This window comes from Danaus plexippus (assembly GCF_018135715.1).
Source record: "Danaus plexippus chromosome 13 unlocalized genomic scaffold, MEX_DaPlex mxdp_15, whole genome shotgun sequence".
In the NCBI taxonomy this organism is placed as follows: domain Eukaryota; kingdom Metazoa; phylum Arthropoda; class Insecta; order Lepidoptera; family Nymphalidae; genus Danaus; species Danaus plexippus.
Window position 1 is genome coordinate 2,636,128 of NW_026869849.1, and position 13,977 is coordinate 2,650,104.

The window sequence follows — 13,977 nt, forward strand, 5'->3', positions numbered from 1 at the left end:
ACAAAAAATTGAAAAACAAAATTCAATTCGTATAATATGTTTCAGCCATTACAAATACAAATCATCAGAAACGCGGGAAAATTACTTACCTATTTTCCTGTTAGAATTCATAATGCATTTCCATTGAAATATCCGTCAGAAACGTGTTGTTAAAATGTTTTAATCATCTCGTTTCATCAAAATAATTTATTTAAATTAACGAGAGAGAAGCTTTAAGTATTCATTTGATTTTTAAATTAACTAAATAACCCTAAAGCTGTGTGACCTCCGCTACAGAACTATGCCTATACATTCAGGCAGTATAGATGTATTTTTTTGTGTGTTATTATTAAAAAAAAGTCACAAATAGCAAATATCTGATAGCTATATATAATTGTCGCTAATAATTTCTATTTAGAATTGTTTGTGTTCGTTTCTTGCTTTGAATTAGTGAATTCGTTATCAATACCAGTGACATTGCCACAAAGTTCAGCGCTCGGGCGACGATTGCGAGTCTGTGACGTCACGAGCACGATACGCGTCTTAACCTTTACATAGAAATACCATCGCCCTGAATATAAAGAAGATAGCATAGACAATACACGACAGACAACCCCAACGATACATTACAAAAATCTGTATATAACATTCAAATAACTTTCATTATTATTTTCCTTACTTATATTACATCACTGTGTATAGGATTTTGTTTTTTTTTATAACTTTAATTTCACTACTTTTGCAGTTTAATCATCGAATCATAATATGTGTTTCAAATTACTTTATTCGCGGAGCCGGTGTCGCTCTATAATAGGACAAACGGAATAATGAATAAGTCGTGTGACGGAAACACGCTTACGTCATAGGAAGCGCCTCTTTTTAATGGTTCTTCGAAGACCGAGAGAGACGGAAAAGAGAGAAGCGGAAATAGTCGTCCGTCTGTCAATGTGGCGACAATGCTGTGCTATTTGTGTTAAAGGAGCGTTTTATTTCAGTGGGCCGCGGCGTGAACGTCCGCGGCGGTATTTCGGCCGCGAGGAATCCGATGCCGTTAGCTCGGTGAGAGCCTGCAGCGTGGCGACACCGCACTAAACATCCACAGACTATTATTATCTACCCGTTCGCACAAAAGGAAAATTCGAGATGCCGCTGACTCATTACCTTTACTAAGGCTGTCACATTTCGCATGGCAACACATTTTTTTCGTCCGTATTCCTCTCCGACACGGTCGATCTTTGCACGATGCACTCGGTGTTCCCTTACCTTGGAAGGTCAACCGTATATGGCAACACGAGCGCTGTTCACTCACTGTGCGGTTTTCATACTGATACCGAACGACCGTCACTGACAGCGGAGGCCGGGGCGCAGCGTCCGGTCGCGTCTCTACGTGTCGCGCACACGGAACAGACTGCGCTGGCGCTCCATTTGGGTCACTGTCATTGTATGGAGGGGCGGCCTGCGCCTGCGGTCGGCGGACGGAACACGCTGTGCTCTGAAATATTGGCGTCTCGCGAACGGTCCGTCGACGCGGGCGTTTTCCCTCTCCGACGCGCCAATGTGCTCGCCTCCAATCTAGCTGGCGATTTTTGGCGGTCATCGTCACTTCGCACTGAACCTCATATCTCCTCGTGCTGTCACATTCACTGGACTTCACGTTTTTCTTTTAATGTTCACATTATGTTACATGTTTCTGTTTGTTTTTAATGCTCATACTTATATGTCAATTTTATATAGATAGATACATCGTTCCATTACAAAAGTTGTTTAAAGAAAAGTAACGATTGGATTTATTTTGTTATAATTTTTAAAATGAATAAGGAACACAAGAGCTTAAAAAACTTAATTACCTACAGTTACCGTATAAAATACCCCCATAATTTACTGTTGCGGGAGGTATGTATAAAAGTAATCTTAAAATAAGAACTCGAGATTCGTTTTGGTAGAAAACGGGTTTTTTTTTTGTATGAAATTTATAAATATTACGTCAAAATTACTGCTCTTTGCAGAAGCTTTTAAAATTTTTATTTCTAATATATTCCAATGGCTTTGCAGTAATAAATTTAGTTAAATTTATACTACGAAATAATGTAAATAATTACATGTTTCCCTTCTTTTGCTAGTTATATCTGTTAAAGGAATAAAATAATGTTTTTTACAAATCATAATTATCACGTATTAATTGCAAATAATTCATAAATTTGTCTTATTTGTAATTTATTAAAATTATTGTGGAATTAAAACGTCGATATAAAACATTCTAGAAGTTGACAACGGCATGTAGTTTGAATTTTTTATCTGTACTCACTTTGCATCCATTTTTTAAGAATTAAGGCTCTATTGTTGTAACCCTATTGCAATATGAACTTTTATTATTTGTTTTATGACAGTAATATAATATACAAGAATTTGATTCGTATACGTGTATAAAGTTAATCTAATCGAGTGATATTTGTACGTATTTGTTGGATTTTAATCAATATTTCTAATCGATTTTGTTTTCGTTTCTTCATAAACTTTTTTTTTTTCAACTTAAATTCGACATTAGTTTTCTCTTAGAAAGCTACTTGTTGTAGATATTAAAAATATATATATATATAATTGTTGTAATGCAAATAAGATTTTTACAAAGCTGTGACTGCATTCGGTGTAGATATCGTGATAAGCATATTTAAAATGCAATATCTTTTCTATAATACGTTAGAAGCAGTTACTGAAATACGACAATGAGTTTTATACAAAATTAGGTATACTGTGATTGTATTTTTAATATTGCTATTTACAAACATGTGAGGTCGTACGTGACGAAGGTCGCTGGTTGTTGATTTAAGACTTCGAGTAATACTGTTCTATGAAATATTTTAAAGTCAAACATAGTCGTATTTCTATATAAGCAAAGATTCATCGTGAATGTTTAACACGCTTACCGTAAGTTTTTACCGCACACAGCACACTAACAATGCAGAATGTTAATAGCAATCAATCAATCATTGCGTTATCATTTTTTCATTCCTAAATCTTTGTACCTTATAATTACTAAAGTAATTTATTGGATCAGAATTGGAAAACGTTTTGTATTTGGTGAATGGATGCTATACTATTATTATTCTTCACTAAGAACATAATTTTTTTTCCTCCTATATCCATGGGTACCTATAGCGCTGGTAAGATTCATTTTAAGTATAGATGACTTTATATCCCAGTAAGTAAGCACACTGTGCCACCAGCGCCGCGAGCTATGGTTCTTTCATTCAGTCAGCGACCGGCGCCAAATCGTCTGCTCAAACTGAGAAAGTTGCTCAATCAATCACACGGAATTGTGGTGTTAGAACAAAGCCCTCCATGCGAGCTCGAACGGTGAGAGGTTTGAGGTGGACGTCAATATAAATAGATAGACAATACCTTTTCAAATTCTTTAAAGTTTTCTAAAATGAGAAGAGCCAGTTATTTCACTACAACTCATTTTTATTCTCGAGTTATTTGTATAATATATTTTCTGTCTGTGACAATGTTCATTGACAATGCATTATCGTGTTGAATGAGTCTCCGTTATTGTGAAATGTAACTAAAAGCGCAATGTGTACCTGAATCATATATTATAAAAGTAAGAAAAACATTCTTATGAAAAGAAAATGACTTACGTTAAAAATTATATAGTTCTAATACTTACAAATTGATCTTATATCTACTAAAGACATTAAAAACAAAGATTTAGTGGGCCTTTGAAAGGACTGGTTTTTTTGTCGTATATTATTTATTTTTACGTTTATAGAAGACGCATTTATTAATAGAAATATTAATTATAAAACATTTTTTTTTCGGTAATCGGTTAGTAATTAAGTTCGGTAATATGTTGTTTGGTATTACTGGAACATATTATAATCTTGAAAATGTAATGTAAATAATATCGTACCACAAATGAAGATAACAACGAGTGAATGAAAGAATATTTGATACATTCTTAGTTCCTATAAAAATTCGGAACAACATTTTTATACGCATCTACATAGTATGTTCTTGTTTATAAGTTGACCAAACATTCGTTTAATTTTTATGTATTCTCTCTATATGGTAATTATGTTTTAGTAATTATTAAATAAAAAATTAAAATTAAAATGAAGTCGTGGTGGCCTGGAGATTAAAAGGCCCGCCTCTCATACGTGAGGGTTTGGGTTCGAAACCTGGCAAGTACCAATGTGATTTCCGAATCCTTTGTACTTTCGAAATCGAAAAGAATTTCTGTTTTAATTAGTGAAGACGGACAAATCATAGTTCTTTTTGTAGATTGAATAAAACTTAAATATGTAGATATTTCTTTGCCGTAATGACTCCGTATCCGTAATACTTATGTCGTCTCTTAAGAGTCGAATAAAAATAATTTTATGCATTTAAAATGTTACCCCTTACAAAATTAAATCGCTTAAATAATAACAAGCTCTCAGGATAATAGTGTTTATCTTATATTATACATTTTATTAATATCCTTAATTTGAAAACACATTTCGTTAAGTTTCATATGGATGTAATATTTTTGTTTGCGTCATAAATGTTAGATATAATATTTATTTTACTACAAAGTACAAACAATGAACAATCATTACGCTGACGAGGTGGTTCTGTAGGATTACATTACTGGACATAATTTCAGTAAGTTGTAACAAAACAATACTTATTTTTGAATAGGATGTTTCAAATTGAAATAAATTTAAACGTAATAAAATTTAAATTATTGCTGAGGATTTAAAGCCATGACTTCCATCACTTATCGGTAACTTCTGTACTTATCAACTTTGGGTGATATTGTAAAAATTTTTAGTGTTACTGCTCAATCTTTGGGTGTTACTGATCAAACTTTTGGTGTTACTGATCAAACTTTGGGTATTACTGATCAAACTTTGGGTGATACTGATCAAACTTTGGGTGTTGTTGATCAAACTTTGGGTGATACTTATCAAACTTTGGGTGTTACTGATCAAACTTTGGATGATACTGATCAAACTTTGGGTGTTGTTGATCAAACTTTGGGTGATACTTATCAAACTTTGGGTGATACTTATCAAACTTTGGGTGTTACTGATCAAACTTTGGGTGATACTGATCAAACACACAAACGAATAACTACGGCACTGGAGTGTCTTCAAGGCGTCGATAAACAATATATCTACGGAACGAGTTACTTTAAGAAGTAAAAATTTAATCAGAAGATTACCTTTTGCAAGAAGATATCATTCCGCTGTTCCTCAACCAATTACAAGTTTTAACAATCATCACCTAGAAAAGCACAAGATCGAAACTGAATCTACGCCTACAACTACTTCGACTTCTAAAACTTCAACAACAATGTCAACACCAAAACTATGGTACTTGATATTGGAAACCGAACGAATGAGAAAATAATCTGTTGCATGATCCCAAAATTTGAATAATTTCCCCTCAAAGACATCAGAATTTCACAAGATGGCTGAAATCCTGAAGAACTGACTGAACAAAAAGTTACGACAACTACAAGCAAACCTGACACTGATTACACTTTGACTGATACTGATCACACTGTGGGTGATACTTATCACACTTTGACTAATACTGATCACACTTTGACTGATATTGATCACACATTGACTGATAGCCATCTAACTTTCACCGATACATATCAAACGTTGACTGGTTTGCTTAGCCGAGTCGTGGCATCTTTAAAGTTTATTAAGACAAATTTAACGAATGAAATTGTAATGTGGCATGAAGAATGTTTTATTGTTTTGTCATATCGGTATTTGAATTACTCGAGTGGTCTAACAATTTCATGTCTTATATTAAAATAAAAGATTTGCTATGCTTAAATTATTTTGTATTTTTTCACTCGTCTAGACTAGTCCAAGTATAAAAACGTCATACTCCTCTTCCAAAGTAATTTAACATGTTTATTATTTTTCACTGTTTTAATAAGAATTATGGTTGTATGATTAATTTAAATTTTAGTATATATAATTTTATTCACACTGATTTTATACAAATGTGTGAAAATATGTATAACAGTTACGAATATCGAAAACATGGATTCGTCGATTTAGTAATAAGGACAACTAAGGCTCACTCACAGTTAATGCAAGTTTTAGCGTAAGATAAAATAATGGTCAATGCGTTTGTTTCTAATAATAGTTAGAGATTTTCATTGTTAATTATCCAACACCACCAGTCACACTACATTCCATAATTTATTGAATGTATGACTCTCACTCCCCACAACTTGGACTTGTCTCACTGATTATGTACATGTATTGGTAGTCGAATCTTCTAGAAAATTAGTGAATTTCTGTATCGAAATTATAATTTGAGATTTAAATTTTAATAATTTATTTAAGTTGCATATCAAATTCTAGGTTGTAGATTTTGTTATTAGCAAAATACTTCTTATTAGATTAGTATATCGATTAATTTTATAGCCTTTTAATATTTTTAATATTATCAACATCATTATCATCATCATCGTCGTCGCAAGAGTCTTTGCTGACTCGTCGTGGTCATCACGTATCAGTGATCCGTATACATGATGACTTTCTTGGGAAGATAGTTGCAGTGTTTTCCCCTTGCCTCCTGCACCAGCACTTTTTGGGGCTATGCAGCCTCTTCCAGACAGTTTCCTGGCTAGGCTTGTGTTTATCCCGCCACAGCTCGGTGATACCGTCTATCAGTGGTGTCTAAAAACTTTTAGAAAGTACATATGACTCGGAAAAATCACATTAGTACTTGCTAGGTTTCGAACCCGCTCCCTCACGTATCCTCACGTATGAGAGGCGAAGCTTTTAACCTCCAGGCCACCACGACTTTATATTATAAATGATGGGAAATATAAAATTAATCACCAGCACTTAGCGTATTTTAAGTTGTTTGATTTAAACTGTATTTTGTAGGAAAATTTTAATAAGAAAAAAAAATTTATACGAGCATAATATTTCAAGATCATGCTTGGCCATATATGGCATACAAGTGACTTAAATTTCTGAATCATAAATAAGGAAAGCTCAAAAATGGCAGATTTGTTACGGTAGTTTTTATAAAATTATAATTTTTTTCACATATGTATTAACACTGAAAGGACTTTGTAAATCATTACAATTGTAGTTGCTAATTTAAGTTTTAGTGTACACCACCCCTATGTTCGAAATGTCAAAATACGAAAGGGTTTTAATGTTTATTATAATCAATATCATTTATAACTTATAACGCTTTTATGATTTATAGTCAAGTTAAATTTATTCTGGATCAATTATCACTAACATGTCGGAAGTTATATTTTTCCTAGCCACAACGTTTTTCTTCTAAGAATGTATTACGATCTTACTGTTTTATTAAGAACGCCTATCTGTGTGTTGCAAAAAAAATAATCATGGCTAAACATGGAAATTGCGATTTGATAAATATGTGAAATTATAATTTAACTGGCATAATAAATATAAAAAACAACGTAAAGATGGTGCTTTTCAAACGTACAAAAAAAAACTTTTAATTTTTTTTACTTGAACTTTTTAAATGAATAAAAACATATTTTCAAAACAAAGTAATACAGAATTTATGTAATTTTCTTTCACGTCCTGACCTCAGTAAGTATGTACGGGAGTATGCTAAGTTGGCAAAGCCAGACTACATAGGACGAAATATATGTATATATTTTTTTCTATTAGGTAAGAAAACGGGAAACGCTTCGTGTATGGTGTAAAAATGCCAACTTGGACTATGCATACAGGTGTGTTTGTCTATGGTAGAAGGTGAAGTGCACCCCAAAACCTAATTGTAAGGATGTAAATTTTGCATAGTATTCTCTCATTTGGATAAACTTTGTCATCCATGGTCACTTAAAATTTCAATAGTTTTTAACTTGTACAGTAATAATAGCTAAATCTCTTTGCAACCTACTAAAAGACTTGGGCCTGTCCAGAACTAACATGCATTTCTTCTCAGAATGTACTAGTAATTCAGCCGAAGTAGGTTCGTTTCAAGTTTGGTTAGATAGAGAGAGGAGCTTGGACGGTGGAGGTGAGCGTTTAATGCGCGTTAGATAGGGGCACCTTAAACCTAACCTGGGTCGCAAGTCCCAGGCACTGTTGAAGCTCCTCTCCCTGCAACGCGATGGACCCGGCACCCGCACGGTGAATCCATGGAATACTGAGAGGTTTCGTATCTTAATCATCTTTGAATGTTAATCTATTAATTAATCGTATTTTATATATTATTTGTCCAGTTGTTTGTTGTTCTTGCTTAATCATATTGTTAAAAGAAATATAATCTGGGTTAAGTACAATAAATTGTGTCAGTGATTTGAAAGTTGACTGTAATTTGTGACAAATAAATATATTTCCCTTAGAATCAAATATCATAATATAACTCTTAAAAATGGTATGGAAGAAGAATAACGATGATGGAGTAAGTTGGAAACAATAACTGGTCTCCTAACATATATATTACATATATATATAAGTTATAACTGAGTTATTTACTTAATATAAATATATTAATGAATTAATATAAGTGTAATAATTTTACTTAAATCTGAAACGTTTTAATGTTTGTATAAAGTTAATCCATTTCCTAATAATTATTCTAGTTCTTAAAAGTTAAATCAACTTAGTTAATTTGAAACACTATTAGACAGTTCTTCATACTATCATAAATTCATGACACTGTTTCAGTTAGGTGCAATGACTGCGACGAACAGAACACGTACAAAGAAAAACATTCGTACTAAATAATTATAATACTGATCACATATTTCTATATTAATATAATAACAATTAATTCCATGTAAGAAATGAATCTAATAATAGTTTATCTCCACGTTTCATTGTCTGAGTATATTCTTACCTTATCAGCAGTGTGACATTTATCGCTAATGATTTATAGAGAACGTCGCACAGCCGACGTAGCAACAGGAACTCATTGTATTATAACAAACGTTTATTATAAAAACAATACTATTATATCTCGTTATAATAGAAACTAAACAAAATTAATAAAATATTATATCAAGAGAAGCAATTATATCGACTTTACGAATAAAGGTAAAATCAACTCACCGATGTTACAAGTAGATAGCGCCAAAATGAAGACTGGCACAGATAAAAAATAATCCAGAAGCAACATATCCATTGACACTGGCTGTATAACACTATACCAATGCCGAGTGTCATTGACAGGACACCACTGTTTGACAACACCTCATGGCGCGGTTATGAGCTGGTTGTGGATAAAAAAGCGCGGCAAAATCATGGCTGGTTGGGCGGAGAGGGGCGGGACAGGGCGTAGCGCCCTTAGCACCGCCTCCTCACTCATCGACGTCTGCGCCGGCGCACCGTTGCCAGAACATTAGCTGGATGCTGTTATTAATCACTGAAACTTTTTTTTTTGTAACATTCTCATTCGCCAATTGTAATGTATAAGTATTGCACACGGTATTCTGCCAATGTTCGTGTCCAAAAAATCATGGAGAACAAAGTAGCTTAGAAAGTAAATATATAAATCTTGATGTTTTGTGTTTCGGTTTTAGCATGATTCATAAACTGGTTTACAAATCTCGTTTTCAGATTTACATCCGTGATGTTTGCCGCTGTCATTGGAATTGGTGGTGGATAGAACGAACGCTATCTAGACTTGTTCTGCTATATCGCTCGTACATTAACGTTTTTTTTAAATCACTAAACAAAAAATCAACGTGTAAAACGGCAATGGATTGATAGATTCGAATGCGATCTAAACTTATTTTATGCATATGTGCTATTAATACATTTTAATTTTAGACCAAAAAGTTTGCTATCTAAAAAAATATGAAGACCTTGATAGGAATTTGAAGTAGAAATAATGTTTTTAATATATTAGAACTATTTTTACGAAGAATTAATTGATTCTTTTAATTCCTTTACAATGTCTTATTTCAAAGCTTTTCATAATCACTTCACAGAGCAATAAAGTTGCATTAAGATTGAGTGGTCTGAAAAAAAAATGTAAATTGTTTGTCAAATTAATAATAAGTACAGTATCTTATTATTATTATATTCTACTTTCAAAGTGTTAGAAGCCTAAATGCTAACCAAAGTCTTTTTCAGCTGATTCTTCAGTGATCAAGGTAATACTCCAGGGCGTATATAACAAAATTAAAACAAAGAATAAGTTTAGAGTAACGTTTGAATTCTCTGTCGATTCTTCTGGCTTCCAATCCTTAAACAACAGCTTTAGCTTTTGTGTACGATTAGCTTCATCCCAATGCAAGAATATGAGGAATCTAAGTTAGTCTTGCTCTTGGTTAATGAGATCTGAGATTTTCGCGAGTATTCATTAAAATGAAACTTAGTATTATTCGGATTTACTTTGCAGCAACCGTGATCACACCTCGTCTGCCCGTGATCACGGTTGCTGCAAAGTAACCGAAACGTCGGGATTATGTAGTTTTTAAATAATAAAATCCGCGAAGTAAATCCGAATAATACTAGTTTCATTTACTTGCTCTTGGTTTTGCTTCAATTCCGATTCAATATAAAACTGCGTTCAGTCGTACAAACCGAATGGTCTTCTAGAAGCGATCTTGTATTCGTAATATCCAAGAAGTAAACAACATATTTTTTTCGTTTGCATTAAGCTAGAAGCTTCACTGATGCCATGGCAATGTCATGGTCAGGTCAATTAAAAAACATATATAATTTTATTACTAAGTCACAATCACAAGAAAATTATTAAAAGAGAATCCTTTATTAAAAAAAAATGAAATTATAAGTTTGGTTGAAGAAATAAATTAGAATTATTTTAAAAATTATTTATTTTGTGGACTAAGAGTGGTCGCTTTTTGGTTATAAGAGCAGCCCTTCCTATATCTATTGTTGTTTATTTTGAGATAGTATAATAAATATGTATATATGTTCGGTTAACTTTATTGTGAAAAAAATTTATGTGTCATACCTCTGACAAGTTGCGTTCAATTTTATAAATCTAATGTTCCAAATTTAAAATTGCTTTAATTTTTTCCCTAAGCAAGCTTAATTCGTACGGTTCCTGATCAGAAACTCTTAACACATATGTATTTAAAAAAATACGTGTTGATTTAAGCAAATTAATTATTATTCTAAATAAAGAATATACACAGGCTTTTATTTGAGTAGGTCACTAGAACGATAACATTAAATATTCCAATTCCAACTAAATATAATATCATTTTGATAAGATTTTTATAACTTTATTATCAAACGAACTTATTTGATAAACCGTTAATACAATTTAGTAAACAACTCGTCCATTTTCATTGTTACATTTATCTTTTCGAGTATTTGGTTAAAATTATATTAACTTATTGCCATTAGGGTCGGAGATTCACAGAACGAGATGACTAAACAGCGGATCGTCATTTGTCTTTGGATATGATAAAATCGGATAATAAAGGCATAATTTGATGCAATATATTAAGCGTTTCCTAACTCGGTTGTCAGGTGAGTAAGCGGGTGACGTCACTACCGGCTCATTGGATCGTTCGGTTTGTGGGCAACAGTCCAGCCTCTTGATTCCAAGAATTGACAGCTCACAAGGATTACAAAAAAAAAGGGTCCGCTTTATACATAAATATTCATTACTCTATCTGATTGATATTGTCTTATAAAAAAGCCTACATATAACAATACAATTACTATAATATTGTTAATATGATAATTTATTACTGATTTTAAAACTGCCCATTGATTTGGAACGATTGTTAATTAAGCGATCAAGATACAGGCCTATTTAAATAAACATTCAATATAGTTGTTAATAGAAAGGAAAAACAAGACCTATTTAACTTAATGCCTATTTAAACTTCACAGGATATTATTTAAAGATTTAATAATACTTATTGACTTTCTTTCTATATTATTAACTAAGAAATTGTTTAATCATATCAAAATATTTAAATTACGAAATAGGACTTAACAGATGACTATGAAACTTTAATATTACGTATTTAGTCGAATATTTTCTATATCTAATTTCTGTCAGTATACGTGTCCATGCGGGCCGTGTTTGAAGCGGGTGCGGGTGAATGACCTCCAAACCGCGACTCCGCCATGTTGGGTCCGTCACGGAGAGCGCGCATTATGTCTTCTTCTCCGACACTATTACCGCGTGGCAATTTGAGAAATAAACACACGAGATCATAACGTCATATAAAAAAATTGTGTCTGATAATACTGAAAGCTGGATTTAAATACACAATGTATATACTACTAATATTTTTAGTTCATTCCTTAATGTTTTGATTTCCGTCTAGATCTACAGGTTAATAAGTAAGCGTTTACTTATATTACAATGTAAAGTATGGTTATTCATACAATCCCACGCATGCCGCCTGTTCATAAAACCTTTGAGGCACAAATAAAGTCTGTGTCGGAGTCTAACACTACATTTCCTTGAAAATAATTTATTTTTATAACAGTAGTCACTTACATTTTTTCTAGTTAGCTAAAAAAATTAAAATAATGACTTGCCTTAATGTTTACAAAAAACGTTAACAAATCTCGCTTAAAATTATCAAATATCACTAACATTATTTAACTTCTCTTACGTCAATATGTCAGAATTTGCAAACGTCATTACAAGTTATTTTGCACGTTCTTAATTCTGTTGGAACTCTATTTTCCCTCCAAAACGTATATATCTTTGACCTTTTACTTATTCTGTTTAAACGGGACTACAAAATAATGATAACAGATATCATCCTCAATTAAATATATATCTAATGTGAGTGACATTCCGTTTGCAAAGGAGAAACTAGTCAAGCGGCATTCAGGGCCCGCCCTTAGTCGAATACCGTTGTTGCTAATGCCATCGCGGGTCGTAACAGGGCTAGCGTGTCTAAAGTCTAAACCAAACAGTCCGTCTTTATTGACACATTACAGTATTATTACTTTAATTAAATCTTTAATAGAAATTTAGTGAACAGACCAAGCAAAATTTTAATAGTCAGATAAAACGATTTCCACCTCAGAAGATATATTGCTATATTTTTATTTATTGACTATATAGTTAATACATTATATGTATTTATTGTGTAACTAATGAATTTAATGAAGTGAATTGTTGACACCCTTTGAATGCCACAACCAATTTCAGTTGCGAGGTAATAATCACGAATTTCCCGCTACCATTCTTGGCAATGGCAACCCTAATCTCACAATGAATCTAACGCCGAAGCACCAAGCTCATAAAGGAACGTTCGTTCGTAAACCCGCTCTCAGCATTCCTGCTTTTTAGTTTTCAATTTACAAAGAAAACCTGGCAAAAGTTTAAAGTTCAGAGAATTTCTTACCGTCTACTTACGATGATTTGTCGTTTCTAACACAAAAAAAAAGTATTAAAATAATTTTAGTATGGATTTTGTTTGAATATTTAAAAAAAACTCGTTTTTGCCAGTATTAATTTAGTTATATACAAAATTCTTAATGTCATATAATATAGCCATTTAGATATTATTTATGTATTGCAGTGTGGCTACTACATCGTTAGCTTATATTAAAGTGATAAGAATAAGTTGATCATTGTTTGAAATAAAAATAATCGATAACACATTATTAGAATCGATAAATCGATAACGCAATATCAGATTTCCTTAAATCAATGAAGTCTTTAATGAAGAAATTGCTGTACAGTTTTTATCATTGATAATTAAATAGTGTGAAAGAAGAAAATAAAACTAAAACAACACTAATATATATATATATATATTTCGGTATGAATGACCGGCCTTGAGGAATGCCGTCGGTTCTCCTTCTTTAATATGTAAGCAGATTCGCCATTGGACATCGGTACGAGACGCGAAGCTCTATCGCAAGTTTCATCACTCGCCGACACGACACACTTTAATTGGATCTAACTTTCGAAACATTTGTACGTTTCACCTAACTCTTATTATTATATATATTCATTTTTATTCTAAATTTGAATGTGAATAAAATGTATGAAAAAATATTTTTTTTATGACATTACCGTTGACAT